Raw genomic sequence first — 26,184 nt, 5'->3', positions numbered from 1 at the left:
TGAAAGCCCTCCTTGATTGGCTAGAAGATCTGCATATCTATTAACTTCTGTAAATATGATTAAAGATCACCACACCCAACCTTTTCAACAGGTACCTGCAAAATCAGTTATAAAATTTGTGAGGTGATGATTTTCTTGGTTGGTCCCCAAAATCAGATGTTTTAAGAGCACTGCATCAGTTTCCACTTATAAGTTCCTTATGTTGTTGTCAAGTGCAAACTTGAGCAAGTCTCGCATGGCGCAGAATTCAGCCGAGATTCTAGAGCAAACACCAATGTTTCTAGCAAAACCACATGCCCATCTACCCAAAAATAATCACGAATTAATCCACGTGCAAAGGTTTAGCCCGAATTTCCTTTCAAAGCTCCCATTTGTGTTAAGTTTGAAAGATCCCCTTCTGGGTGTTGTTAAACAAGAACCTTAACACCTTAAATCGTAAGCCCGACAGTGGGTTCTTTCCAAAGAAGTCTAGTTCTTTTCCATTGGGCTCGAAAGCCCTACACTAGTGGGTTCGACTTTTGATAATCCAAGCCATACATCTTTTAAACTTCTATATCTAGATCATCTATACATCAAAATGATCCGATAAGTATACATTTTCCTAATGCCTTCACACTTGAAGAAAATTTATAATTAGAAAGAAAAATCAGAATTCCACACAAAAATTAATTAGCACCCGAAAACATTGGTGACAAAAGAACTATAACAATGTCTTACAAAGATTATGAATACAAAATATAAAGGGCACGATTGGTCAAAACTAGTGATATTCCTCCCTTTTTATTTGATAATGATTCAGTAGAATAAAAAATTGCGTCGTTTATTTTGTTGCTTAATGCTTTCCTTCATGGAGTACTTGAACTTAGAAGTCCCTCAGCTTGAACACCTGTATGAATATACACAAATCAATCACACACACAAACATAACAAGTGAAACATCTTAGCAAGGAAAAGAAAACGAAAGTGATTCTCATAATAGCACCAAGCGAAATAGGAACAGCCTAAACTGTGAAAACAGGATTGCAAGTGAGCAATACAGGTGTCCTATTGTTAGTACTAGTTGCTTAATAATAATGTAAATAAAATGTATCACAACATATTAACTAATCGATTACTATAAATTGGATTCGATTACTATACTATGTGTAAGAGGGGTTAACTTCAGCCCATTAATTAATTGGGCCTAGTCGGAGCCCAATCGAAATGCCCAAAATTAATGGGTCTGGAGAAATTATTGTCAAATGGGCCCAAGTGAAATCCATTGAACGGGCCCACGAGAAAGCCAACAAATTGGGCCAAGAAAGACTCATCAAGTAGATATCTCTAAATAAAGTCCAACAAGCCTATCTAAGGAGGCCCAGATCATACGGGCATTCCAGAAGGTTAACCGTTACTTTCAGAATAGATGAAACCCTCGGAGGAGATCCATTCTTCGAGGTATTGGCTTAGTCTTGAAAGGGTTCGAAACCACGAACCTAGAGACCTATTTGGGCTCGGATTCAAAAGGGTTCGGATCCATGAACCTAGAGATCCAAAACACTTGGCTTCGAATGGATTCGGATGCAATCTAGAAACCGCTCTATTAATGAGTCCCAGAACACTTGCGGACTCAGAGCTTTCCGAGATCTACGTACCAGAATCATGGCCGTAATGGAGTCCGAACAAAGGACCCGATCCCGAGGACGGTGAGTGGAGATAAATTCATTCTTCAATTAAACTAGCCTATGCCCGGGTAGAGGTGGCACGATCTAGGGGGTCCCTGAGACTCGACAATATTTGCGGTAGGGCGTTCTCTTGAACTACCCCTGACCCTTCTACGGCAGGACATCCTTCGGGACTACCCCTGACCCTTTGAGATGATTGGGGATCATTGGTTAGGTGTGGCTAAGAAGAAGGGTTCGCCGAGAGGTTAATCTCCTCTTCAGGGTTTTCCTCATTCTCGAAGAGGTCACCTCCTCGGACAAGATGGTTAGAGAGAATATTTCCCATGTGCCTTGCACATGGGCTCCATTCTACATCATGAGGTGCCTATAAATAGCACCCACCCATAGTTTTACAAGGGATAGCTTTTGGAGAGATAATTTTTAGGAAAGAACTAATTTCCCTTCTCCATTATCAACCTTAAGAGTGAAAGTGGGAGATCCATGGGAGAGCATTGCCATTATTCTCTCTCTAACTACTTTGCCTTCTTTTTCACCCAATCTCCTATCTCCATCATCTCTTTGCTTTAGTGTTCTTAGTTTTGACTATCGAAGAATCTAAGCCTCTCGCCATTTCTAGAGAATTCGAATTTTCTTCAAAGATCTTCGAAGATCTTCAAATTTTCCAACAACGTTCTTAAACCCTCTCATACATTTGGCGACTCCACTGGGGAGGCGGATTGGTTAATGGTCTCAACAAGATCTAGAATCTACACAACTCTGACGAATATGGCTTGAGAAAAAGAAGTTCATCAACAAGGCTCTTCCAATGGTGGTGATGAGATGACTCAAGTTCAAGACTCACCTCTCATCCTTGAAGCCATTCAAGGACTCTAACACACTGAATAAGAGATTTTCACGACCCTTTAAAATCTCACCCATACCATATTGGTGATAGGTTCGCATTTTGCACCACCGACAACAAATCGAGGTCAAGTCGGCGCCAACAAGCATCAATAACTTCATGGTAATGTTGAGAATGGTCAAAATCATCGAGACCCACCCCAAATTCTCCTTAAAGTTGCTCAAAATGGTGTGCAACATCAAGTGTTGGGAGGAACAAGTCATGGCCAACCTGTGGCCCATGGAGCACAAAATCACGCAAAGAGAGGATCGAGCCATGGTCCATCGGTGGTTGGAGGAGTCTCCAGCGCGATGAATACTGTTCCAACTGTGGTAGAAGTTCAAGGAAGGCCCATGGAAATTTCTCTACCAAAGGGTGCACCACCCATGCCTAATTTTGTTCCACCAATTGTAAATTTTACTCATGTACCGAGCAGGTTTCCTTTGGTTCTGACGCCGAGTTTGCAAGTCCAACCCGGTATAGCCGCGGCGTGCAATGGACTTTATGGGACCCAATTCAATGCCCCATCACCAAATGACTTGTTAATAGGTATTGATGGCCAATATCGTCATGCGTCTTCACCGATGATGAATTCTCAACACCCAAATGGCCAAGTCGCTCCAGGCTCGGTCTTCAGGTCCACAAGCCAAGTTCCAAGAATACCACTATCAAGTTCTCTTCCTCAACAATTTCTTACTCTCGCCGATGTGCAAGCCATGTTCGATCTCGAACGGGGAAGAGGACTTTACCCTCTTTGCCCAATCCGGATGTCAAGCCACCATACTCTATCGAAATGTTGAGTTATCCATACTCGGCAGGGTACACGGTGCCAAAGCTCATCAAATTTGATGGCAAGCAAGGAAATGCTCGAGAACATGTTGTTCGGCTCATTGAGACTTTGGGGATTCATGGTTCAAATCATGTCCTCCGACTGAGAAAGTTCTCAAAGTCCCTCACCAATCGAGCATATAGTTGGTATGTTAACTTGGCCCCAAACTCTATCCGAAGTTGGGAGGAGATGGTCAACAAATTTCATGCCAAATTCTTTCAAGTGGCCAAGAAAGTGACCACACTTACCCTATGTAAGGATAAGCAACGAGAGGGTGAAGACATTCTTGAATATGTGAAGAGGTTCCAAGACAAAGCCGTGGACTGTCTCAAGGGTGTAGAAGAAAGCTACTAGGTCCAAATCTGTGTTGAAGGGGCATTGAACGAGTACAAGATGCTTCTTGTTAATCACAAGCTACCCACCTTCTCAGCACTAATTGAAGCATCCCGGAACATCAACATACCTCAGTCTCAGGAGATTGGGTTCGAGACTAGTTATAAAACCAGCTTCAAGACATCCCGAGGACCTTCTGTCACTACAGCTTCCGCGTCTTCTACCCGAAAGTCGCAGGGACAGGAATTCAGAGATCATAAGAGAAAAAAACTACGAAGATGACACTCCTTTTCCGTGTAGTGTTGAGGAGGTGAAGGCCTTAGTTGAAGAATGGATGGCAGATTGGGAACTAAAATTGCCTTGTATCAAAGAGCTTTTGCCGAAGAAGGACCGTGAGGGCCCTAATTATTGTGTTTTGCACCGATCACTAAGACATCTTATTGAAAAGTGTAGGACGCTTAAAAAAATCTTTAGAAAGAAAGTGGAAGCAGATGACACTACAAAAAAAGTGGGTATATGAGACGGGACTATTTGCGATGGCACACTTGCCGTCTCAAAAAGTCACTTTTTTGCGACGGCAGAAAATGTCGTCTCAAAAAAGCAGAGTATTTGCAACGGCACCATTTGTCGTCTAAAAAAAGCATAGCATTTGCGACGGCACAGTTTGCCGTCTCAAAAAATGAGAGCATTTGCGACGGTATTTTCTGTCGTCCCAAATACTCTGCTTTTTTGAGACGGCAAATTTTGCCGTCGCAAATGCTCTGCTTTTTTGAGACGGCAAATGGTGCCGTCGCAAATACTCTGCTTTTTTTAGACGACATTTTCTGCCGTCGCAAAAAGTGACTTTCGTGTTTTTTTTTTTAATTTTTAGTGAAGATTTTTAAAATTTTAAATATTTTTTTTTATATACATCTTACTTAGATGTATCTAAAAAAAATTATGAAAAAATATTTTTAAAAATTAATAAATACATAAAAATATAAAAAAAAATGTATTGAATTATTGTATTTTTGGTATTTAGTGAATTTTTAAAAGATTTTTTTTACAATTTTTTTAATTTTTAGGTGTATTTATGTTAGGTGTGTCTAAAAATTAAAAAAAAAATACTTAAAATATTAAAAAAATTCAGTAAAAATAATATAACACGGAAAACAAGAAAGTATAATTTTCTCAAAAGAGTTTTTGGAAAACTCTAACCTAGCATAGTGATTATGGTTTTGAGACAACTTTATATATATACAGTCACAAAATGGTTTGAATAAATTCCAGTACTTTTTTCTGTCGCAAAAAAAATTTAAAAAAACAATGTCTTCTTACTCTTTTGATATGACATTTCTCTTTTCATTCATTTTTTCATCTTCATGTCTCCTGTCTCTATCTCTCTCTCTTCTCTTTATCTCTTTCATTCATCACTCTTCTTTCTCTGCCTGTCTGTTTCTCTCTCTCATTTTCTCTATGTGTCTCTCGCCTATCTCTCTTCTCTCTATCTCTCTCATCTGTTTTCTTTCTCTGTCTCTCTCGCTCATCTCTCTTCTCTCTATCTCTCTCATTTCTTTTCTCTCTCTTATCTTTCTATCTCTCTCTATCTCTCTCGCTCATTTCTCTTCTCTCTCTGTCTCTCTTTTTCTGTGTCTCTCTTTCGCTCATCTCTTTTCACTCTATTTCTCTCTCTTTTTGTCTATCTCTCGCTCATCTCTTGTTTCTCTATCTTTTTCTATCTTTCTCTCTATCTCTATCTCTCTCTCTCTCACTCTCTCTATCTCTTTTTCTGTCTATCTCTCTCTCTCCCTGTCTCTCTCTCACTCATCATTCTTCTCTCTCTCTCTCTACTTGTCTATTTGTCTATTTCTCCCGCACTATGTTCACCTTGCTTACTCTCTTACTCCCATCTTCTCTATTTATCGAGCTCCTTCTTGATTTATCGATCCACTATAAACGACGTCGTCTTACTCTTTTGAACATTTCTCTTTTCACCTATTTTTTCATCTTCCTATCTCTCTGTCTTTGTCTCTCTTCTCTTTTCCTTTCTTACTCATCACTCTTCTCTGTCTGTCTGTCTCTCCCTTTCTCTATGTGTCTTTGTCTCTCTTCTCTGTCTCTCTCTCACTCATTACTCTTCTCTGTCTGTCCGTCTCTCTTTTTCTCTCTGTGTCTCTGTCTCTCTTCTCTTTCTCTCTCTCACTCATCAATCTTTTCTATCTGTCTGTCTGTCTCTCTTTTTCTCTGTGTCTCTCGTCCATCTCTCTTTTCTCTATCTCTTTCATCTATCTTCTCTCTCTGTCTCTCTTCTCTCTATCTTCTTTTTTTCTCTTTCGCTTTCTCGCTCATCTCTTTCTGTTTCTCTCTCGTTTATCTCTTTTCGCTCTTTTTTTTCCTCTCTCTCTGTGTCTCTCTCTTTGTCTATATCTTTTCACCCATTTTTTCATATTTTTCTCTCTATTTCCTTTCTCTCTCTCATTCATCACTCCTCTCTCTGTCTGTCTATTTGTCTCTCTCTCTCTCTCTCTGTGTCTCTCATTCATCTATCTCTTCTCTCATCTCTTCTCTCTCTCTCTCTCTCTCTGTCTCTCTCTCTGTGCCTCTCACTCATCTCTCTCTCACCACTCATCTCCTCTACCACCTTCACCACTACTGCAAATGCCATTTCACTACCACCACTACTACCACGGTCGCCATTTCACCTCTACGACTACCATTACTACTACCATCGCCACCACTCCACTACCACCTCTACCACTATTGCCATTACTACTACTACCATTACCTCTCTTTCGCCCCTGCTAGTCCATCTACTCTACTACTACCACAACTTCACCACTAATCTCCTTTGTCACCACCACCACCACTACCATCATCTCTTATCCATCACCTTCACCACTACTGTCGGTCTCTCTTCTCTACCACAAAATATTACCTCTCTTCTCTCTCTCACTCGTCACTCTTTTCTGTCTATCAGTCTTTGTCTTTGTCTCTTTCTCTTTCTCTTTCTCTCTTTGTCTCTCGCTCTTCTCTCTTCTCTCTATCTCTCTCATCTCTCTATCTCTCTTCTCTCTTGCTCATTTATCTTCTCTCTATCTCTCTCTCCGTCTCTCTCGCTCATCTTTCTTCTCTCTTCGTCTCTCTCTTTTTCTATGTCTTTCTCTCGATCATCTCTTTTCGCTCTCTTTCTCTCTCCCTCTCTCTTTGTCTATCTCTCGCTCATCTCTTGTTTCTCTCTATTTTTCTATATGTCTCTCTCTCTATCTGTTTCTTTCTTTGTCTCCCTGTCTCTCTCTCTGTATCTCTTTTTCTCTTTCTCACTTATCACTCTTCTCTCTCTCTTTCTCTCTTTCTGTGTCTGTTTGTCTGTCTCTCGCTCTTCTCTCTCTCTCTTTCTCTCTATGTGTCTGTCTGTCTGCTTGTCTCTCTCCCCCATTGTGTTCACCTTGCTCACTCTCTCCCTCATCTCTTCTCTATTTACCGAGCTCTCTACTACAAGAAAATTCACTTTTAGCGACCACTTTGTCTATCTCTCGCTCATCATTTTGTCTCTGTCTGCCTGTCTCTCTCTCTTTCTCTCTCTCTATCTCTCTTCTCTATCTCTCTCTCACTCATCTCTCTCTCACCACCCATCTTCTCTACCACGTTCACTACTACTGCAAATGCCATTCCATTATTACCACTACTACCACTGCAAATGCCACATTGACCACAAAAAATTAACTTTATTTTAATGGAAAATATTATCCCTACTTCTACCAAATAAAATACTAATAATAATTTTTTATTCATTAAAATAAATATGAAACAAATAAATTTTCAACCTTACTAAATGAAAAAATAAAAATAAAAATTCATTAACTATAAAAAAAAATTATTTTAATAAAAAATAATTTTTTTTTAGCAATGACAACCTCTGTTGCAAAAAAAAAAAAGTCATTTTATTATTTAAATATTTATTTGTAATGAAAATAAAAATAAAAAAAATCCAAAAAAATTTCCATTCTCCCCCCCTTTTTCCATTCCCGTCCGGTTCCCCCCTCCCTCTTTCCATTCTCGCTCCCCCCTCCTCAAAAACCCAGAATCCCCAATTTGTTTCTTGTTTTCCATTCCCGCTCCCCCCTCCCCCCAAAAACCCAAAATCCCCAATCTGTTCAACCAAAATCCCCAATCGGGTTCTCCCCCCCGCCCTCCCCAAAACCCTAACCTCTTCAACCAAAATCCCCCCCGAAAAGCCCAAAATCCCCAATCTCTCCTTCCGTTTATCTCTCTACCCATTTGTCTCTCTAGGTTTTAGGGTTTTGAGTGTGAGAGAGATGGGGCAACAGTCTTTGATCTACAGCTTCGTGGCTAGAGGAACAGTGGTTCTCGCCGAATTCACTGGAAATTTCACGAGCATCGCTTCTCAGTTCCTCTAGAAACTCCCTTCAATCGAATTTATTGCTGTTTTTCGGGCCCTCGTGATTCGTGACCGATATCATTTTCTGAAGTTACGTAGATTTTTTCTTTTTCTTCTTAGCGATTGTGAATTTCGATTCCGATCCCGCGATTTCTAGGGTTTCTGATCATAATGCAGGTTTTGTAGCGCTTCAATTTACAGTTGAATCGCTCAGATTTGAGACTTCTTGTACCGCTATTTGCGCGAAATCGAGAGACCGAGTTATGTTGGGCCCGTTAGATCGGTTTGCGAGGCCTTGTGAGTTGTTTTTTAATATCAGATTTTATGTCCTTGTATGCATGTTCAATTGACTCTTGTATATGATGAGAATCTATGGAAAAAATTCCAATTGCTTCTGTTCGGTTTGACGGGAAAAAAAAAATCCTAAATTTTCTTGAGGTGTATAAGAGTTTTTATCACTTACTTGTGAAGTTGAGCAAAGAAAACCCTGAATTTTTCTGATAATTTATTTTGTGCCAGGATTTGTTTTCTGTAGAAACTATATGAAGCCTCTCATATTTTGGGTTCTTTGCAATTTTAATTAGTTATTTATTTTTTGTTTTCAGTAGGCAAGCTTGTATTACTAAGAAAAACTAGAAAAAGGTGAAGTGGATATACAAATCAATTTTGTCACCAGAAGGATCATTGTCAAGGCCCATTACATAGATCTTTTTGTGATATTATAATATTATGGGGTTATTATAGAAACGTGAGTCTTGGGTTATTAAAGCAGCTGAAAATACATGAACAGTGCTTCTTTGCTCTCTTATTAAAACTTGTCAGTCATTTAAAGGATTTTTAATCTCTATGGTTGCTACTTGCTATGTCATACTCCTATCACATGCTGCAGGTTTGGTGGCTTATCTACTCCATGTTTTAATTTGTTCATCTATCAGTTAATCAATTCAACGGAACTATTATTGACAAAGATACTTGGAATCCATAAATAAACAGAGGCATATTCTTATGTTCACCTTATTTAAATTATTTGTTGTACTAATTATGCATTGTATATCTAAGCTTATCTACGAATCTAAAATTTGAATGAAAATATGTTCTTGGAACTCTTTCTGTTGCCTTACTTTGATCACTGTTGTGGTTAATGGTTCTTTAATCTTGTTTTTTCTATATTTTCCCCATACATAGGTTTTACTTGGCATTGGGGAGATCATCGCTTCAAGGTCTTGCCCCAAGGTAATCTTTTATCAAGGCATCATGTGTATGCTCTTTGACTAGAAAAGAGTCTGTCGAGTAATTGTTATAAATTTGGTTAATAGTTCAGGAAGTTACTAATTCCTTTGTGATTGGCTCTGCTGAAAATATTCAGTTGAGGCCCTTAATTCCTTTGATGTTCGGATGACATTAATTATATTCGAAGATTCTAGCTATTAAACACCTATTGTGGCTCTTATTATGTAGGGTTTTCAACATTGTTATGTTGTATTAATGCATTTACTTCCTTTATAGGTACTTTTGTTGAATGGTATTCATGATCGAGAAACTAGCAGCTTTTCTGCTGCTTGCTTTGTAACTGCCATTGAAGATGCTCTAAAACGAACTTATGGGATCCTCATAATTGTCTCAAGAACCATGTAAGTAGGTAAATTGAATTGTGAAAACTGTTTACATGTCAAGTAAATTTATTATAATAACTATTTACATGTCAAGTAAATTTACTATAATAATATCATAAATAAATTTCTTTAAAGGATACTTGTTTGTCTATAAATCGACAAAACAACTTTATTTGCAATGAAATTTTCCATTTTTTTTTTTTTTTTTTTGGGAGGGGGGGTTGGGAGGGTTTCTAGCACAATCCAACTCTAACCCACATAAATAGGTTAGTCTCTCTTAATCAATTCATATACATCATTGTATTTGTTTTCAACTCTCTCAAATTTTCTTTCTTTGTTGTTTCCATTAGTTTGGAGGGATTGAATTAACTTTTGGTTTCAATCTGAGGACTTGATGCTGCAAATGATATCATCTATGCCAAGTGTTTGTGTTTTTGCTTCTGTTTCTGCAATATGGTGTTTGTTGCTTTCATAGTTTTGCTCGAGTTCAAATTGTAGAATCGTATCAATTCATTGCTTGTCCTTCTAAGAATTAGTATATGATTTGTTGTTCAAGCTCTTCGGTGATCGAGTTTGTGTCTCGTTTGGTGGCTTGGGGTGTTGTGTTAATGATATAACTTGTTATATTTGTAAATACAATCATGCAGCTTTAATTCTCCGGATTTCTTAGCATATCATTTTTTGCCTTTCTTGACGTCATTAGGGATGGATGCATCACTTATCTATTACAGAAAAAGTATTTAGAACCATAATTGTTTTCGAGAACCCAAAATAATTCATATACTGTCCCACAGTGGAGGCCTCATCGTGCATATGTATGTCATGTAATCATATATCAGCGAATAAGCATTCTCCCTCACATTCTTGTCAGAATAACTTTTTTTCTTCTCTTCTTTTTTCATTTTTAAATTTTAAAATTTTGACAAATAGACTGCCTAATACTGTATATCAAATGACAGTAGTAAGAGATGTAATTAGAAGGCTGTGATTGGTGGGCTTTGCCTAGAGTTCTGTTATTTTGTCAAGTTCTGTTTCTCTGAGACATCTTTTTTCATTGTGGGTTGATGCAATTTTGCATAATTTCTATTACATCATTTGTATGATGCTTCAGTTGTATTATTATGTTTGCCTTTTTATCAGTGAATTAAGGTATGAAAGGTATGAACTCTTCATCAACTCAATTTGCCACTTCAGGAATGATGGGTTTATATGAGAGAAAAAATTTTAGAAGTGGGCGCACCAATAAATTTTGTAAAATCTAGTCAATTCCTGTATATTTTTGTATTCATTCATGTATTTGGTTTCTAGATTCGTAGTAAAACTATTTCCGGATAAACCACAAACCTAGAAAAAGTGTCCACAAAAAAAAAAAAAAGATGCAGATTAATGAATCTTTGGTATACATATTTTATTTTCTACAATTAAAAAAATGTCTAGCATTACTCTACATTTTCACACCCACCAACCACTTCATGGTTTTTTATTATAATTCCCCACTCCTAAGGTTTGGAAACCAAATCAAGTAACCATCACAATCTTATAACAAATTATTGGTTAATTTATAGGTAATGAAGCTCAAGGAACAGTTTTCCGAGGCAGAGAAGGAGATACAGAGGCTACTGGAGAGATGCGATGGTGTTTCAAGCAACAGCCCGGCTTCATTGTTCTCCATGGAAGCCATGGATCCACCTTCTTTTCTAGGGGAGTTTGGGATGGAAGGGTTTGGAAATATTTTTTATGTGCCAGAAAACAATTACAATCATGGCATGGATTGGGTTAATCTTATATGATATGTAATTAAAGCAATTCTAGTATTAATGTAGCTAGTGACCATCTTATGTACATCTTTTTTTCTTCCTCTTTTTTTTTTTTTTTTTTTTTTTTTTTGGCCCTTGGCTTTGTTTTTATGTTGTAGTGTTTCAGTGGTACTTTACATTTGACTAGAAGATGGAATTGTTAATGTTAGAATATAACTTGCTTTTTAATTATGGATGAATTTTTATTTATATATTGGACTTTTTATATTATTATATAATTATTGATTTTTTTATAGTTATTTTTCATTTAATGCAGGTCATTTTTATATTTTTAATAATTTTATTACAGGTTTTCTTCTTTTTTTTTAAATTTTTTTTGAGACGGTAGAACATCCTGTCTCAAAAAGAAAATTGAAACAGACTTTTTGCGACGACACCTATACTGTCGCAAAAGGTAGGAAATATAATTGAAAAATAAGGCCTTTAGCGACGGTATCATAGCCGTCGACAATAGTCATTAGCGACGGCTCAAGTTGCTGTCTCAAATACACTTTTAGCGACGGTATTTTTGCCGTCGCAAAAAACTCTTTTAGTGACGGCAATACTGTGCCGTTGCAAAAAACTCAGATTTTCATCCATTATTGGCAACAGAAATTTGCCATCGCAAAAAAGGAATTTTCCCGTCGCAAAAGCAAAGGCGACGGCAAGTGCCGTCGCTAAAACCCTTTTGCAACCCCTTTTGTTGCGACGCCCACTTGCCGTCGCAAAAAAGCCATTTTACCGTCGCAAAAACCTTTTGAGACGGTATTTGGGGTATTTGCGACGGCGTTTTGCCGTCGCAAAAAACAATTTTTTTTGTAGTGTGAGCTAGAGTTCAAAGAACAGTGGCCCCAGGATATCTTAGAAGACGTGGCTATGATGGCGTATGACGACCACAACTTGAGCAGCTGGTGAAAGTTTTCCAAAGGACCTTGCGAGTCTACGTGGCAAATGTCAACATTCCGTAGGAAAAGTCTATCTATGACATTTACAATTTGTATTTACTACATTGTCCAAGAATTTTCTATCTTTCTTTTTTATGTTATGAAGGAAGTTATTTCTTTCATATTGTGTATCTCCATTAGAAGTTATTTTCTCTATACTGTGTATCTTCATTGTGTTATGTTGCTTGAAACAGTTTTCAATTTTTGTTGCCCCTCAAAGAAGAAAGAGGAATAGTAGACTCGGTTACCAACCTGAAGGGACTTTTCTTGACGCAGTAGAAGTGTACTCCCACTCGGAGAGGGACAACCTTTTCTTCCATTAGTTGTTGAAATAGTGTGTGCTCCCACTTGAACCTCCGAAAAGTAGCCATTACTTTCATCAATACAAGCTTCGAGGGTCTTTCTTGCTAAAGTAAAGTGTGTGCTCCTACTCGAACTTCCGAAGAACAGCCCTTATTTCCATCAGTGCAAGCTTCGAGGGTATTTCTTATTGAAGCAAAGTGTGTACTCCCACTCGAACTTCCGAAGAACAGCCCTTACTTCTATCAGTGCAAGCTTCGAGGGTCTTTCTTGTTGAAGCAGAGTGTGCACTCCCACCCAAACTTCCAAAGAACAGCCCTTTCTTCCATCAGTGCAAGTTTCGAGGGTCTTTCTTGTTGAATCAAAGTGTGTGCTCCCACTCGAACTTCTGAAGAACAACCCTTACTTCCATCAGTGCCAGTTTTAAGGGTCTTTCTTGTTGAAACAGAGTGTGTGCTCCCATCCAAACTTCCGAAGAACAACCCTTACTTCCATCAGTGCAAGCTTCGAGGGTCTTTCTTGTTGAAGCAGAGTGTGTGTTCCCACTCGAACTTCCGAAGAATAGCCCTTACTTCCATCAATGCAAGCTTCGAAGGTCTTTCTTATTGAAGTAGAATGTGTGTTCCCACTCGAACTTCCGAAGAACAATCTTTACTTCCATCAGTGCAAGCTTTGAGGGTTTTTCTTGTTGAAGCAGAGTGTATGTTCTCACTCGGACTTCCGAATAATAGCCCTTCTTTCATCAGTGCAAGCTTCGAGGGATCTTTCTTGCCAAAGAAAAGAGTGTGCCTCCACACGGACTTCTGAGGGACAGCCTTTGCTTCTATTTGGACTTCCAAGGGGCAATCCTTATTTCCATCAATGTGAGCTTCGAGGATCTTTTTTACTAAAGTAATGCTCTTACTCGGACTTTCGGAAAGCATCCCTTGCTTCCATTAGTACGAGCTTCGAGGATCTTTCTTGCCAAAGTAAGGTGTGTGCTAGCCTTGCTTCTGCTCGGACTTTTGACAAACAATCTTTTCTTCTGTTGGTGCCAGCTTGGTAGATTCTGTTGCCTTCCAGAGGGATCTTTCTTACCGAAGTAGGGTGTGTGCTACTATTCGAACTCTTGAGGGACAACCTCGGACTTCTGAGGGACAGCCTTGCTTCCACTTGGACTTCTGAAAGACAATCTTTACTTCTGTTGGTGCAAGCTTGGTAGACTCAATTGCCTTCTAGAGAGATCTATCTTGCCAAAGTAGGATGTATGCTACTTTCGGACTCCTCAAAATAATAAATTTTAGGTTATTTATGTTGTGTGAAATAAGTCTTATATTAAATTATTAAGATGTTATCTAACATTAATTTTAGAGAGATTATTTATTTTTAAGTATTTTATTAATAAAAAATAAGTCTTTTTTTTCATTAAATGATTTAATAATATCTTAACAATTTAAATATTTTATTTAATATTGCATGAAATTTAAGAATTTCATTAAATAATGCTAAAATATGTATGGGTTTTCGATAATATATATGCAAAATCTTAATGGAGGTGAGTGAAACCGAGGTCCCTGTAATTATTAGAAATCTCAAGGGAGTTAAGTGTAATTACCCTATATTTTAGTGTCTACCTACTATTGATATTATTTTTGGTCACTTTAACCATTGTAAAAGGTAGGTTAGTGTAATTATGTCACAACTGTGTGGCTAGCTATATTTTCTCTAAACTTTAAGGGAAGTAAGTGTCAGTTATCCTTTTATTTTTATTAAAACTCCAACAATGACCTGTAAATTCCAAGTTATTTTGATCATATCCATTCATAGGTCATATTCAATGCTTTGACGTTGATTTGGGAATTTGAACTTGTTTATAATAAATTAGTTTGAGCCGCTGAACGTGGAACAACCACCAATAACATCTCTTGCTCTCATTAGTGCGGGTTCTGAGGGCATTGGGGTTATAGAGTTCTTATGGGAATTCATTCGCCTGAAATAGCAAAGTCGACAAATGAGATAAGCGATATTGAGTTCAGATTATGATTCAAGCATTTCCAAAATAGAGGCGACATCAACTATTTATTTCCCAAGCATCCACAAGATCAACAAGACAATAATTAATCATTCAACAACAAGATTTATATACAATATGAGGGGCTCATTTCCTCGGGTTTCGTTTGTAACAATATTTATTTTATTTTGCTTTACAAATTTCAAGACAAGCAAGTCTAACAAAATTTTCAGTAGCAACACCAACAAAACTCAAAGGATTCAAATTATCTCTCTCTACACCAATGAATCTTTGCAACATTAATACCCCGTCTATATAAAATTTATCAACACAAGGTCAAGCTCCAAAACATGAATTTCAGGACTACATTTCATCTTGAGTTCAAGATCCAATCGGAGGGGTAACAAGTATCTCATCTTTTCTCAAAAAAATCAAGTGCAAGGGTCCTGAAGGCTATAATGTTCAAACCACATTCAAGCACCAGTGACTCAGCTTATATGAGACAAGCAATTCAAATTAATTTCACAAATTTTGAGGTTTTGCACAAATTATACATTCTACATTCCAGCTCCAAAGTCATGAATATTAGGCCCAACAAATCAAAGCTCAAAGCATAAATATATACATGTGTATATATATATATATATATATAATATGGTATAAGAAGAAGGAGAAAAGGGTTTTTGTAGAAGTAGCAAGATCAGATTCAAAGCAACAATGAGCAAAGAAGAAATTGAGAATGGCGCAAGCAGGTGGCGGAGTAGCTGGGCAGACCGACACCGCGCTGAGTCGGCGACGTAGTCGGCGTTGGCTGGTCACAGCTGGAACCAACGGTGGTGGATTTCAGTGGGTGTGAAATCAAGACTGAGATCTGGGGGTTCGGAACTCTGAAAAAGCGTTGCTAAGTTAAGATGGAACACCGATGATGAGCTAAGTGGCGATGGGCAAGACTACGCATGTCGCATTGAATGGGCAACATGTGTGGTCAGCTTTGAACGGTCAGAGCTAGAAACAAAGCAGCAAAGAGAAGGCCAGCGATAGGTTGAGTTGGTGACGACGACTGCGCCAATGCTTGGAGTTGCAGCAGATGTTGGCGTGAACCGGTGGTAACCGAAGCTGTCACGATGCCAACGTTGGCCGGAGCTGTGGCCGCCAACGGTGTGCAAGGTGGCGTGGGTCTTCAATGATAAAGACGGCGTCTGTGGCAGTCGGAGATGGAACAGGTCGGTGGCATTGCTTGGCTCTACGATTGCAGTCAGTGTGCATACGTTATTAGCCTCTGGTTTCTTGAAAAAAAAAAAAGCAACTTGTGTTAGCCTCTGTAGAGAGAGATCCAAAAAGGCTGTGGGCGAAAAGTGAGCTATGATTTAGGGTTTGTCCTTTTCTTTAAATTGGAAAAAAAAGAGATGTGATTCTTTGAATATTCTCTTCAATATTCTGAATATATATATATACACAATGGGCCTTCGAATATTTGGTGAATATATGAATTTGAACTTTTGTAAGTTGTTGGAGAAAAAACAAAGTCAGGTTTGACTCTAAATATATATATATATATATATATGGTGATTATTCAGTACTCTCGGAGTATGGACACGTGGTGTTCCATAATGTTTTGATTGGTGGAGAGACACAAGGGCTCACGATTTATGTTGGAGATGGGGGACAACATGGGGCTAACTAATTGGTAATTGATTTGGAGAATGGACACGTGGTGCTCCGAGAGTATTGAATAATTTCCCATATATATATGGGTCTTCAATTTCGTTAGTTGATTTTCTTTAGAAAATTTTGGATTGGTGAACCAAATAGTAAGGATCTGAAAAAAATCTGGAATCAAAACAATTTGCGTGGGCCAGGAAATACACAAGGAATTATCCAGTGATCTAGGACATAACACTTACACATTTTACCAAAGCTAAGTGTTTAATAATTTATTTGAGAGAAACATAACACAAGGCTGATGCAGCATGATGTAAGCAGATATTTCTTGGTATTGGCAGAATATTCCCTGGTATTTTGAAAATTTTAATTTGGCCCCAAATTTTTTAAATAATTATGGTGGGGCCCACCTCTCGAGAAAGTATTTCAGTAAGGCTTCTGAAAATGCAGTGAAGGTTGATCCTAACTAAATGGACCGTTTTGGATGTAACTGCGAGGTCGGAAGGGTGAAATTCTAAACAATTTTTTAAGATTTCAAAAGAGCCTAATAACACATACTCGAGGAAATGAAATGAGTATGGCCGAAGCAGTGACTATGCATGTCTAGAAAATTTAAAATTTCCCCTACATGCAAGGGGCAAATGTAAGTGGGGTTAACTTAAGCCCATTAATTAATTGGGCCCAGTCAGAGCCCAATCAAAATGCCTAAAATTAATGGGTCCGGAGAAATTATTGCCAAATGGGCCCAAGTGAAATCCATTGAACGGGCCCACAAGAAAGCCAACAAATTGAACCGAGAAAGACTCATCAAGTAGATATCTCTAAATAGAGTTCAACAAGCCTATCCAAGGAGGCCCAGATCATACGGATGTTCCAGAAGATTAACCGTTACTTTTAGAAGAGATGAAACCCTCGGAGAAGATCCATTCTCCGAGGTATTCGCTTAGTCTTGAAAGGGTTCGGAACGACGAACCTAGAGACCTATTTGAGCTCAGATTCAAAAGGGTTCGAATCCACGAACCTAAAGATCCAAAGCACTTGGCTTCGAACGGATTCGGACGCAATCTAGAAGCCGTTCCATTAATGAGTCCCAGAACACTTGCGGACTTAGAGCTTTCCGGGATCTACGTACCAGAACCATGGGCGTAATGGAGTCCGAACAAAGAACCCGATCCCCAGGACGGTGAGTGGAGATAAATTCACTCTTCGGTTAAACTAACCTATACCTGGGTGAATGTGGCACGATTTAGGGGGTCCTTGAGCCTCGGCAATATTTGCGGCAGGGCGTTTTCTTGAACTACCCCTGACCCTTCTGCGGCAGGACATCCTCTAGGACTACCCCTGACCCTTTGAGATGATTGTGGATCATTGGTTAGGTGTGGCTAAGAAGAAGGGTTCGCCGAGAGGTTGATTTTCTCTTCGGGGTTTTCCTCATCCTCGGAGAGGTCACCTTCTCGGACAATGTGGTTAGAAAGAATATTCCCTATGTCTCTTGCACGTGGGCTCCATTCTACATCATGAGGTGCCTATAAATAGCACCCATCCATAGCTTTACAAGAGATAGATTTTGGAGAGATTAATTCTTGGGACAGAACTAATTTCCCTTCTCTATTATCAACCTTGAAAGTGAAAGTGGGAGATCCATAGGAGAGCCTTGTCATTATTCTCTCTCTAGCTACTTTGCCTTTTTCTTCACCCAATATCTTATCTCTATCATCTCTTTGCTTTAGTGTTCTCAGTTGTGACTATTGAAGAATCTAAGCCTCTTACCATTTTTAGAGAATTCAAATTTTCTTCAAAGATCTTTGAATTTTCCAACAATGTTTTTGAACCCACTCATACATTGTATTTAAAAACTTCCCTAACAAGTTGAGCTGGAGGAATGACCTGGAGCACATTTTATTTGGCACTTGCGGTCACACCGAGCCATAAGCCTCGTTGAGAAAAATTAAAATTAAATAAAGTGAGATGTGATACCAATGTGACATAAAAAATGAAATTTAATGCACCCTCCCCCCTATCAATATAAATAAAACAAGAAAAAATTATAATTCAATATATATTTTTTTAAATAATTATAAATCAATGACAAATTTTATAAATATTATTAATTAAAATTATAAACTTGTGTAATTTATTTTTATTTTTTTGGGTCAAAGAATACTAGATTGTAAATTTCCCATAAAACAATATAGTTTGGTACAGCTTATTATATAGATTTAAATAAACTTACTATAATTTATTTTAATTTGAGAGTTTCCACTAGTCTTTGCTACAACTTTATTTACAGCTTTTTAACAAAAACAACTTAAATAAATTAAAAAACAATTATCTGAGAGGCGGGAGGATAATACTTTTAGTTTCTATTTTTTAATTATTAATTTTAACTAAAATAAATTACACCAACAGATCTCTTTGGGTGGGTACACCAAACAGTTCTCATACAAAACGTAGTTGGATTGAGATAAAAAAAAAAAAAACTAACAAAAAATTGTGTTTATAAATCATTACTCATAATTTTAATTTAGGCGAATTATACTAACAGTCTCTATAGTTTGGATCTTGTGTCATTTTGATCCCTGACCTTTTAATTGTGACACATTTGATCCTGTATTTTGAATTTTGTTTCAAAAAAGGACAATTAAAAATACTATTAATTTTAATAGTAAAATCGTCAATTTGATAAAATATAAACTAATCTGACAAAAATAAATATCAAAAAATATTTTTTAATTTCTAAAACTATTTCTACCCACTAAAGATAAATTATGTAAAATTGATAAATTTTTTAAATATATATTTATTTATTTATTTTTACCAAATTAATTTTTATTATATGTTTGGATGATAATCATATAATGGGGGGTTGTTTTTATTTTCATTAAATTAGTTTTTATTTTTTTAAAAGTCAAATATGCCGACAACTTTGGTATTATTATTATTAAATCGATCCATTAAAACAAAAAATTCAAAACTAAAAATATTTTATATATTAAATATATCGATTACACGATCATCCAAACACATGAAAATTAATTTGGTAAAATAAATAAACAAATAAATATCTAAAAGATTTATTAATTTTACATAAATTTATTTTTGGTGGATATAAATTATTTTTAAAAATTAAAAAATATTTTTATAACATTTATTTTTGTCAAATTATTTTATATTTTATCAAATTGACAATTTTGTCTTTGAAATTGAACAATAATAACTTCAATTGTCTTTATTTAGAATAAAATTCAAACTCCAGAATCAAATGTGTCTCAATTAAAAAGTTAGGGACCAAAATAAAACAATCCCAAATATAGGAACTCTTAATTTAATTCGCCCTTTTAATTTTACGACAATGCTACGTAGCTCAAATTTTGTGGCTCAAAAGTGGCTCAAATGACCAAAACGACGTCGTTTTGAGTACAGAACAACATAAAAATGGCCAAAACGACGTCGTTTTGGCCATTTGAGCCACAAAATTTGAGTTACGAGACATTTTTCTTAATTTTATCTCTTTCCCTCGGTCCGACACAGAAAATGGTGAGAAATAGATGACGTATACCATTTTATTTTATGAATTTCATGACGATTGAATTAAGAAGAAAAACACATATAGGGATGAAAATATATTTGTGGGTTCTGTTTGAGATTTATCCAATCTATGTGAAGGAGTGTTTTTGTGTGAGTTTTGAGATTAGTTGAGAGAGGTGTACTTGGTCATTAAAAATAGAGAAAAAAAGGATAAAAATACACTTACAATCCCTTTGGACGCAGCCAGTAGAACAAGCATCATAACTGTTAAAATATGTTAGTATTATATGTTAGTGATGTTAGTATTCTATGTTAGTATTGCTAGTGTTATCATTATGTTTAGTACATCATTATGTTAGCTTTAATAATTATCCCTTGCTTTATGCCACCCTATGTATCTTTGCCTCTCTATAAAAGAGAGTGCACATCTCCTTGTAATATACACAGATCAATCAATATACATCAATCAATAATACATTGTATTTTAGCATGGTATCAGAGCTATAAGATTTAGGCCTGTATTTCTTTCTCACCGGCGGGCAGCCGGCCGGCAACTTTGCCTTCGCTGCCCGCTGGAATTTTTTTTTTTGCACATAGCTTCAAGTTCTTCGCCATCAACGGCGGCAACATACTCCCTGAAAGAGAGACAGACAGGACAAGCTTGAGCCATGGCACCACATTCTCTACACAGACAGGTGCCGACACGGCAATACACCCACCGAAGCAACTCGTTCCCGACACGCCTTGCAACTCGGTCCACTCGCCACCTCGACTCGGTCTGGATCAATGTAAGCCAACTCGGCGTCCTCCGGCTATGCGCCGCCGCCCGTTATGACTTGCTGAAGCTGAGCCTGAAGTGACGCCGCCGTGGCTTCCTGAGCCTGCGCTTCCGCTCTCTGCTGAGCAGATTGTGGAATGAAACTGTTCTTCCCGATAGTTTGTGAACCGCTATGTTCATCAAATCCTCTAACAACAGTGGAGTGGTATCTCGTGTTCACTTCCCTCTGCATCTATATTCTCTCCGATGGCTTCTCTCTCCACACTCTCTCTCACTCTCTTTTCTCTCTACATTTTCTCTCTCCTTCCATCCTTGCCAGTTTTGGCAGTGCACTACTGCAGTGAATGAAAAGAGGTTGAGAGTTTTCATCGGGAAGGTAATAAGCTTTGCACACCACAGCAAGCCTCAAAGATTCACACTCTCACTTCTCTGCAAATCTCTCTTTTTTTCACTCTTCTTTCTCACGATCAAACATGAGAGATTAGAGAGTGTTTTAATGCCTGTTGTTAATGACCAGAAAGGTTAACACCCATTTCCAAAGGAAGTATCTGAACAGGCTTTCTCAGAACCCATCCATGAGGAAAACATCTTCACAGAACCCATCCATGTGTGTCTCCTCCACAAACCCATTATTCTTTTATTTTATTTTATTTTATTAATTTCTCCATCCAACCTTCTTTTATTTTATTTTTTTTTATTTTATTTTTTGTTAAACACTCTGTGATCCACCATTCCATGATACACCATGCGGCAACTTCTGTCCCCCTCTTTTCCTTTCTTTTTATTTTAATATTGCCCACCCACTCTTCTTTTATTTAACCACAAAACTACTCTTATTTTTTTATTCCATTCTCCCCACACACACTTCTCCCAACACACCCCGCCTCCTCTGCCTTTTTTTTCTTTCTTTTATTTTATATATCTATGTTTATATATTTTCCTTCCTTTTATTTATTTATTTTTTTTATATATCTATGTTTATATATTTTCCTTCCTTTTATTTTTTTTTTTTTTTAAAAAAAAAAAAAAAAAACAACTGAAACCTACCTCCGCACATGGATATCCACCCAACAAAACACTAGTCACATGGGATCTATTTTTAATGGCTAAACAAATGGCTTTAACATCAACTTGGCCAACAACACTGTAGTACACAATTTTCGAATGGTATATATCATATGTGAATAATATATTCCTTAATTTTTTTAGTATGTGATAATTAAATTGGTAGGTGCATATTTCCATAGCAGTTTTGTTCTAACCATATCAAAAAACAAAAAACAACACGAGCAGACGCACTGCACACCAAACTCATTTTATTCATGTCGGGGCTCCCCCTGATCCCCATTTTACACCAAAAAAAAAAAAAACAAAAAAACAAAAAAAAAAAAAAAAAAAAAAAAAACCACACACCCACACCCACAGTGGGATTTTTTCTCTACTCTGCCGCCGGTCTCTTCTTCTTGCCTCCGTCCTGGGCGGCCCTTGACGGTGTTGCCTCCATGTTTCCCACTCCACTGGGCACGATAACTCCACCCTGCTCCTCCACTGCAACATATGGCGGCCTTCCAAATCGGAACATCACAGTGGCCTTCCGCTTCAGCTCCTTGTTTTCTGCTCTTAGCACGCTTATCTCTGCTCGCGCATCCTTATACATGCGTTGGAGCAGAGCCAGCTGGGAGTTTAACTGCTGCACCTCATTTGCCCTACTCTGCAGCCGGTTCGACAAGTTTGTCACCGCAGTCATGGTTTCCACACATGACTTCAATGTATACTGATTGGCTTCCACATCCGACTGCACTGCCATTCTTTGCTCCACAGACCGCATCGGAAAGTTCAACGGAGCAAACCCTGGGGTGCCTGGTTGAGGTTCAGGGGCCACCGCACCCGTTATCTCTCTTGTTGACTCATTGAGATCGGGAAAAAGAGTGAGCAGACCACGGGACGACGAAGCCATTTTTCTGGGCAACAGAGTATTACAGACTATCTCTCGCAACAGAGTGTTACAGAGTCTCTCTCTCAGAAACGGCAGATTTTTCGGCGGATTTCGCAGGTTTTTTTGCCTCTGCCTCAGCCTCAGGTTCAGTCTTGGTTATATAGCCGAGGCAGCCACGCGCATCGCGCGCCTCTTGATGCCAACAACCTGGCACGCCTTTTCATGGCACGCCTTTTGATGACTCGGGCACGCCTTTTGATGACACGCCTTTTGAGGGTGCGGGCACACCTTTTGAGGGCACGACTTTTGAGGGCTCGATATCTACATCCATGTATATCTTTTGGGCAGCCTATCTACACACTCATACAGTGTCTTCTACACCAGTCAGCTTTATCAATCCCTTTGTTTCAACCTCAAATAGGTTTCTATCTTCACACCTATTTGAGTTTGAGGGGGGGTTATATACAGTATCATGTATAAGTCGCTCATGGCGCACTGTGCACCACCACAACCTCTGCTACACCGGTCCGACATGACCCCGTAAACTGTCCTTCTACAATGGTCCGACATGACCCCATAAACTGTCTTCTACAACGGTCTGACACGACCACACAGTGTCTGCTACAGCGGTCCGACATGACCCCGTAAACTGTCTTCTACAACGGTCCGACATGACCCCGTAAACTGTCCTGCTACATCGGTCCGACATGACCCCGTAAACTGTCTTCTACAACGGTCCGACATGACCCCGTAAACTGTCCTGCTACATCGGTCCGACATGACCCCGTAAACTGTCTTCTACAACGGTCCGATATGACCCCGTAAACTGTCCTGCTACAACGGTCCGACATGACCCCGTAAACTGTCTTCTACATCGGTCTGACACGACCACACAGTGTCTGCTACAACGGTCCGACATGACCCCGTAAACTGTCTGCTACAACGGTCCGACACGACCATACCGTGTCTTCTACAACGGTCTGACACAACCATACAGTGTCTCCTATCCCATTTTTAATTTTATTTGTCAGCTTATTTTTCTGTTTTGTTACTCTCTCCAAACTCAAGTTGGCTAGTACCTATCCTCCTTGAGTTTGAGGGGGGCTGTTAAAATATGTTAGTATTATATGTTAGTGATGTTAGTATTCTATGTTAGTATTGTTAGTGTTATCATTATGTTTAGTACAGCATTATGTTAGCTTTAATAATTATCCCTTGCTTTATGCCACCCTATGTATCTTTGCCTCTCTATAAAAGAGAGTGCACATCTCCTTGTAATATACACAGATCAATCAATATACATCAATCAATAATACATTGTATTTTAGCAATAACAATCGACCTGCGATTAGACGCCATCCATGAACGACGACGATATTAAGAATACATAATACCATCATCTTCTTCTTCTCCGCCATCATCTTCTTCATCTTCTTCTTCCCCTTTTTCTTCTGTGTGTGTATTTGTTTGTTGCGCAGAAGTAAATCCACTTTCTTCAATTGGCTTCTTTCTTTCTATATATATAGGCCCATTTTGGTATTGGGAACTGTCCTTTATTTATGATGAAATTACCGACATGTCATAAAATTATTAAAAATTATGACAAATTATAAATATATTTTTTAAAATTTACTTAAAATACAAATTATTCTCTGTAATTTAAAAAATTATAAATACCACCTTGTTAGGATTTTTTTATTTAACAAAATTAACTAAAAAAAATGTAATTTATAATTGCTCTCCTGTACAATAATAAAATTACTTAAATTATTAATTGAAATATATTTTTAATATCATTAAAAACTATTAATTGACTTGATAATTTATTAATAAAATTGGTAATTTATTATGAAATTAAAAATCTTAAGAGATAGAATGTAATTTTTAAAATCACAAAAAATAATTTGTATTTTAATCAAACCTCAAGAATATATTTGTTATTTACCTTAAAAATTATTTGAGATATTTTCCTTCCTTATTTATGATGAAATTTCCGACATGTCATAAAATTATTAAAAACTATTTGAGATATTTTCCTTACTTACCGGAATTCTGACAATAGATAATTCTATTATACCTATCTCATACATATATATATATAGTTACATTATTTTTTTTAATTATTATCATTTTTTTTTAATTATGATATTATTTTGAGATTTTAATTACGACTTGTTGTGTTTGGTTATTATTTTTTTTAGTTATGATTCAAAAAATATTAAATTATGTTATTTTCTTTTGTAATTATAACATACATATGATCATAGTCTTTCTCATTTAATATGAACGGTTAATTTTTAACCTGTTACATATTTATGATATAAGATTCATCATATAAGATCTAATACTGCAAGTCTAAATTTTTAGTATTTTTAGAAGGTTTTGTTAAGGACACTTATTAAGGATGTATTAAATGTTTTTAACCACCTTCATTATTAGAAAGAATAATGTTATATGTACAAACTGATATAATAATTAGTGTAGATGTGACATAATTTTAAAAGTTATAGGTCTTTGTAATTTGTATAATGAGTGATATTATAATTTTAAAAGTTATAGGTCTTTATGTTTTAGAGGGCAATACCAAGCTAGGAAGGATGGTGGGCATCGTAGGACGAGATGGTGGGACCTAAAAGGAGATAAATTAGAAATATTTAAGAATCGAATGGATAAGGAAGGTATTTGGGACTTAGAAGGTGATGCTAACACTATGTGGAATTTGATGACCAATTGTATGAGGAGAATCTCAAGGGAAGTGCTTGGAGAGTCGAAAGGAACGGGAACCAGCTCTAGGGAAACTTGGTGGTGGAGGGAAGAGGTTCAAGCGGTAGTTAAGGTAAAAAAAGAGTGCTTTAAAAAGTGACAGAAGGATAAAACTGAGAAAAACTTTAAGAGCTATAGATTGGCTAATAAGAAGGTCAAGAAAGTAGTGAGAGAGACTAAGTTGAAAGCTTATGATGACCTATACACTAGACTAGATAGGAAGGAGGGAGAGTAGAGGGTATACAAACTTGCTAAGATACGGGAGAGGAAAATAAAAGATTTTAATCAAGTAAAGTGCATCAAAAGTGAGGATTCTAAGGTATTGGTGAAGGATGATGAGATTAAGGAAAGATAGAAGAATTATTTTGAGAAACTGTTAAATGAGGAACATGGAAGTACAACAATAGGGGAAGAAATAACCAGTAATACGATAAACCAAGACTATAGGTTCTATCACAGGATTAGGAACTTTAAAATGGAGATTGCACTTAAGAAGATGAAATCAAATAAGGCTTTAGGACCCGATGATATTCCTATTGAAGCTTGGAAGTGTTTGGATAAAAAGGGAGTTGCTTGGTTGACTAGGTTGTTTAGCAAAATTTTGTTGACTAGGAACATTCCAGATGAATGGAGGAAGAGTATTTTAGTGCCAATCTATAAGAATAAAGGTGATGTCCAGAATTGTAACAACTATAGAGGAATCAAGCTAATGTGTCATATAATGAAAGTGTGGGAGATGGAACGCTAATTGCAAGACATAACAGAGGTGTCAGAGAATCAATTTGGGTTT

The 26,184-nt window shown here is 37.3% G+C and overlaps 1 long non-coding RNA gene across 1 annotated transcript; it reads right to left on the bottom strand.

Moving 5' to 3' along the window:
• Positions 1-619: 619 nt before the first annotated feature.
• LOC145820037 (uncharacterized) lies at positions 620-20,182 on the bottom strand. The gene is made up of 2 exons (XR_014360945.1): positions 20,144-20,182; positions 620-886 (listed from the first exon to the last, which is right to left on the bottom strand). It is a non-coding gene; the product is annotated as an uncharacterized LOC145820037 (long non-coding RNA).
• Positions 20,183-26,184: the final 6,002 nt, after the last annotated feature.

This window comes from Camellia sinensis, chromosome 2 (assembly GCF_055761805.1).
Source record: "Camellia sinensis isolate YWXY chromosome 2, ASM5576180v1, whole genome shotgun sequence".
NCBI lineage: Eukaryota > Viridiplantae > Streptophyta > Magnoliopsida > Ericales > Theaceae > Camellia > Camellia sinensis.
This window is presented reverse-complemented; position numbering and strand designations above follow the sequence as displayed.